The sequence below is a fragment of the Schistocerca cancellata genome, chromosome 1, assembly GCF_023864275.1.
Source record: "Schistocerca cancellata isolate TAMUIC-IGC-003103 chromosome 1, iqSchCanc2.1, whole genome shotgun sequence".
Taxonomy (NCBI): Eukaryota; Metazoa; Arthropoda; class Insecta; order Orthoptera; family Acrididae; genus Schistocerca; species Schistocerca cancellata.
This window is the reverse complement of record NC_064626.1, coordinates 623,532,290-623,538,219: the sequence shown is the minus strand read 5'-3', so window position 1 is coordinate 623,538,219 and position 5,930 is coordinate 623,532,290. Positions and strand designations below refer to the sequence as shown.

General features: G+C 42.7%; 1 non-coding gene across 1 annotated transcript; it reads right to left on the bottom strand.

Moving 5' to 3' along the window:
• Positions 1–1,194: 1,194 nt before the first annotated feature.
• Trnas-cga (transfer RNA serine (anticodon CGA)) lies at positions 1,195–1,269 on the bottom strand. Its single transcript has one exon. It is a non-coding gene; the product is annotated as a tRNA-Ser (tRNA).
• Between the last annotated feature and the right edge of the window lie 4,661 nt (positions 1,270–5,930).

Here is a 5,930-nt window from a genome sequence, read left to right as displayed (position 1 = left end):
GCATTTGATCCTGGACATAAATAAATGTAACGTATTGCGTCTAAGTAGATGAAGAAATTAAAAACTGTGCCGTTACACTGTTGGAGACAAATAGCTGGAAACCGTGACCACCCAGAACGACGTTATCGATTACGGCCACTTAAAGCCGATAGTGGGGAAAAAAGGTGCTAGCCTGAGATTGTAGCAAGGGTCTTAAAGAAATGTAATTCATCCACGAAACAAATCGTTTACAAACACTTGTTCAATCTGTTCTTGGGTGTTGCTCATCACGGGGGGGGGGGGGGGGGGGGGGGGGGGGGGCTGCCTCAAAATTTGTAAATTTGTGGTAAGATCTTATGGGACCAAACTGCTTAGGCTATCGGTCCCTAAGCTTACACACTACTTACTCCAACTTAAGCTAACTTACGCTATGGACAACACACACAGCCATGCAGAAGGGACGACTCGAACCTCCGACGGCAGCAGCCGTGCGGACCGTGACAAGACGCCTGAGACCGTGCGGCTACCCCGCGCGGCCAGTTAATAGAAAAGATAGGTAAGATCCAAAGAAGAGCGGAACGTTTCGTCACTGACCTTTTGTTCGGTGCGAGAACGTTGGGAAAATACTTGAAAAATTCCGGTAGCCTATAAAACGCTACAAGGGAGGCACTGTGCATTCCGAAGAGGTTTACTATTGAAATACCGCGAAAGTACGTTCCAGGAAATGTAGCACAAAATGTATTTCCGTCCACATAAGCTCAAGAATTGACTACAACGACAAAATCCGAGATATTGGAGCTGAAATGTATGTCCCTCGTGCCATACGCGAATGGAGCAGAGAAAGGCGGACCAGATAATAGTATCGTAACTATTCTCCATCACACACCGTTAAGTGACTTGCGGAGCATAGATGTGGACGTAGATGGTTCGGTAATACCCACTTTGTCAGCATTTACCTTCTGTGGAGTAAGATCTGTTAATGCAGTATTTTTCAAACGGACTGTATTTCATCTATTCAAACATTCCGCGCTCCATGTGGAACAGTTTTGTCCTGTTGGTTCCTCCAAGGCTCTTAACACCTCTGAGCGAATGTCATGTGCTTCAGCTGCCTTCTTTCTACTTTCATACATTTTCCTTCGCTGCCAGTCTTTGTCAACGTTTCCTTCGAAAATATCAACAACGTTTGGTTGAAACTTCCTGGCAGATTAAAACTGTGTGCCGGACCGAGGCTCGAACTCGGGACCTTTGCCTTTCGAGGGCAAGTGCTCTACCATCTGAGCTACCCAAGCACGACTCACGCCCCGTCCTCACAACTTTACTTTTGCCAGTACCTCGTCTCCTACTTTCCAAAGTTTACAAAAGCTCGCAGGTTGCATACAGACATTATTCTGCATGTCTCAGGACTTAAGAGTATGTGATAGTAATGTGGGATTTTCTCAGCTCGCTTGCTGATCGACGCACTGAACGTTCACTTGATGCATAATGGATGAAAAGTAAAGCTCTCGTTTACAGGCTGCAGTTAGAATTGGCGACTCTAACGAACAGTTTCCATCAGATATCTATGTCCGGAACTGAAATAAATATTTCAATTGAAAATATGAACTCGTGTATTCCCTGTAATTTTATTTTCATGCACTTAGCTACTCTTTTTTCGTAGTTTCTGCAGTTAATACTTCTGCTAATGATATTATAATGTTCTTGAACTAAAACAGGAACGGTTTCTGCGTCATGTGTGACCGGCCTGTAGACTGCTTATCAAAAGAGACAAAGACTTTAAAAATCGGATTGTGCATTTTAGTCCTGCATCTTGAAGCAGCCTAGCACACATCTCGTTATATTATTAAACAATTAACAAATGCACTGGAGCGTCGCGTCACATACTTCTGTATTACCCCTACTCGATTTTCTGTTGATCCATGTCCAGCCGCGCAGTCTAGGGTGCCTTGAACTGCCCGTTCGGCTCCCCCCGTCGGAGGTACGTGTCCTCCTTCGGGCATGGGTGTGTGTGTTGTCCTTAACATAAGTTAGTTTAAATTAGATTAAGTAGTGCGTAATCTTAGGGACCGATGACCTCAGCAGTTTGGTCCCATAAGACCTTACCACAAATTTCCAAATTTTGCCCGCTCGGAGTGGCAGCGTGGTTTAAGGCGCCATGCATGGATTGCGTGGTCCCTCCCGCCGGAGGTTCGAGTCCTCCCTAGGGCATGGGTGTCTGAGTTGCTCTAAGTGTAAGTTAGTTTAAGTAGTGTGTCAGTCTAGGGACCGATAATCTCAGCAGTTTGGTCCCTTAGGAATTCACACACACACACACACACACACACACACACACACACACACACAGACACACACACATACACACGTCCACTCACCTGACCAGAAGCCCGTTGTTTCTGCTACAGCACCTAAGTAATCCACACTACGACTGCAGTCTACCTATTTCTCTGTTCAAGTTCTCCACCCAATCTGTATCATTACGGGATCTAGCATTCCACGTTCCGTCGCTTAGAACTCCAGGTTTTTTTTTCTTCTGGTGGCAATATTCTCCTACTCGGAGATCGAGACGTGGGGCCATCTTCCCTCCGAAATGTTTTACCTGGTAAAACGTCATTATCATTAAACCATACAGCGTAGCTGATCGTCCATGAAAAATATATTGGCAGTAGTGTCCCCCTTCACTCAACCGCGCCGCAGTGCCAACAAACCCTAATAGCTAATTCTATTAAGCTAGATTAGTCATTATCCACATTGTTGCTTCTACAACTACTGAAAAGACTCTTTCCTCTCTCCAAGAGCCGTAAGTCAGTCCGGTCTCTTTACTGGTATCCCTCTGACATGGTTGTACCTACGGTACGGTTACCGTTAAATTGAATTGACAGCCTCTTGAAGACAGACGTACACGGTCCCCAGAAAGACTTCTTACAAATGTCTCAAGAACCGACTTTATACGATGACTATGGTAACATACCACACCACCTACGTATCGCTCCCGTAGGGATAATAAAAATTAGCTGAATCAGTCGTTCTTCCAGCACTCCGTACGTGAATGGGACCGGAAATGCTCTGATAACTCGTACAATGTGACTCACCTTGTGCCATGCACTTCACGGTGGTTTGCACAGTATAAATGTAGATGTAGGTGTAACTCTGTATCGTTCTCTCACACAAGGCTGTTCGCCTCGGCAATGGTTCGTAGGGAGTCAATTATGGACACAGTTCGGAAAAATGTGCCAAAGAGAAACAGAAACATTTGTGAATTGATGACGCTTTGCAACACAAATGTTTTTCGTTAAAATCGGTGATTTGTAACGGTAAATTAACTCAGAGTATCTTGGATGTGATACGTTAATTTTACTGGAATTAAGGAAAACGTGGATGGGAGGACCCACCAATATAACTTTCTTTTCACACAACTTGTTTATTTAACAAAATGTAAACTGTGTTTTACAGATAATCGAAGCATTTAATCATAAAATTTTCCTTAACAAAATGAACGATTCTGCAAAATTCTTTTGACCTTAAACCTTAAGTTGAATAAGCTTTTAATCTTTGAAAAAGATATCTGAAGTGCCGTATTGCAAAACAGAAAACAATATGACAATGATTACAAGACGGCCGGACCTGCAGCCTGCCCGTTATCGCGTGAAATAGTAGTGTTCACCACCACGCTGGACACAGTCTGTCTTATTAAATGCCCTTCTGCAACACGTGAAAGCTATATAAGCACCACTGATGGCAAGAGTGATTCAATTACTCAAAACAGATGACGTAACTTTTAATTTGAAGATGCATGTCGAAAGGTTCGGGGTTAAGATGCACACCTGTGCTTAAAGGTTAAACAGATTAGCAAACAATATGACAATGATAAGGCTTACTTCCAAGCAACCAACCTCTTAATTTTAATCAGCAACCAAAGTGCGACTGGATCCCAATATTTTGACTAAAGCCCTGGTGACAATTAGCATTTAATATTTTCAAAGTTAAACTGATTGTCAGTTGTTAAGTCCGTTCTGAAGGAACGTCTTAAACCATTACTTCTGAACACTTCTTACAAGAGAACTCACTATGCGGAACCACAAGAGCCAGCTCAAATACCCCAATAATGACTCGGTCTTTCAAACACAGAAATGACTAGCTTTGTACACCAGATTGTTCTGATTATAACTAATGATTGAAAAATGCAATTAAAGTCAAAGAATTGAACCGGTTAACATCTCAATCTAACCACAACGTCTCTCTTTTGTTTAACTGCAACAATGATCGAGTGCAAACCTGAAAGGAAAGACGATATAATAGGGGGACAAATTTTCAAACGACAACTAGTTTCTTATTACAAAGCTACTGCCTGTATTTACAACTAAAGAGCCGACCGAGTAAAAGACTGAGGGTCGGGTACAGACCAGAAAATAATAAGGAGGGCAGGCAGACAAAGAAACAAATCACCACGAGGATTACAGAATTTTACTCCCCTTTATCAGCAAGCAGTTCCGTGGATCCAAGGTGCGTCTCAGCGGTGCGTCTCAGTGGTGCCGATGAAAGCCAGGTAGAAGAGGGCAGCAAGGCCACGAGCGATCGTCCTGCACAAATGTTGCCAGCCAACCGATCAATGTCGGCCTGCTGCTTGTAGTCGACACACTCGGACCTCGTGACCACCTCTTGTCGCGACGCTACCACCAACCCCGTATATATACGAGGGTTGGAACTTTAATAGTGGCAACTATTTATTTACAGCTCTTACAAAATAGATACGTATTTCAAAGTTTTACTGATCTTCAAAGTAGTCACGAGCATTGTGTATAACCCGCTGCCAGCGATGTGGAAGTCGTAGGATACTCTTAGCAGTGCCAGTTGTGTTGACATTTCGAGCGGCGCGGTCTATTGCCCGACGAATTTGTAGCAGTTCTGAAGTGAACGCCGTGAAGTGTTTCCTTCAGTTTAGAAATCGAGTTGAACTTACGAGGGCTTAAGTCAGGGGAGTGCAGTAGGCTGTATAGGATTTAGCAGCCCAGTTCATATCAGTAGCAGCCCATCACTTATCAAATATACACCATTCTTCAGTAGCGCAAAATTTCAAAAGCAAATTTCTCTTTTTCTTAAATATCTTCTCGCTGTTATCCGTAATTTCGTATCAAATTCGGTGTTCGTCGGGTGTTTTGCCGCACAAATGACAACAGCCATCTACTACTTGCAGCAGTAATCTAATCCTTCCGTATCGCTTAATGTAGTTGAACTATATTTTATTACTCATGTTTTACTTATGTTGAAATTCATCTTATAATGTCTCTGCCATCTTTAATACAACTGAAATGTCATCGCCAGATTTCAGAGTGTTAATTTCTTTTATCTGAACATTAATTTTCTTTCCACATCTCTCCTTGGTTTCCTTAATTGTTTGCTTGCCGTACATGCTGGACAAGTTACAACCCAGTCTCAATTCCCCCTCAACCAGTGCTTCCCTTTCATGTCCTTTGACTTTTGTGCCTGCAACGTGATTTCCGTACAACATCTAAATAAACTTAGGCTCTCTATATGTTACATCTGCTACATCCAGGATTTTAAACAGTTATTCCAGTTAAAACTGTCAAATCCTTCTCTAAATCTAAAAGTGCTATAAACATTGGTTTGTCTTTCCTTAAAATTATCTTCGCAGGTAATTCTTAGAGTTAGTATTGCCTTGCGTATTCCTACAGTTCTCCAGAACACATACTAGATCTACACGAGGGCTGTTTGTACTAGTATTTCCATTCTTCTGTAAATAACTCTTATCATTGTTTTACAACAGTGACTCATTGTTGTTGTTGTGGTCTTCAGTCCTGAGACTGGTTTGATGCAGCTCTCCATGCTACTCTATCCTGTGCAAGCTTCTTCATCTCCCAGTACCTACTGCAACCTACATCCTTCTGAATCTGCTTAGTGTATTGATCTCTTGGTCTCCCTCTACGATTTTTACCCTC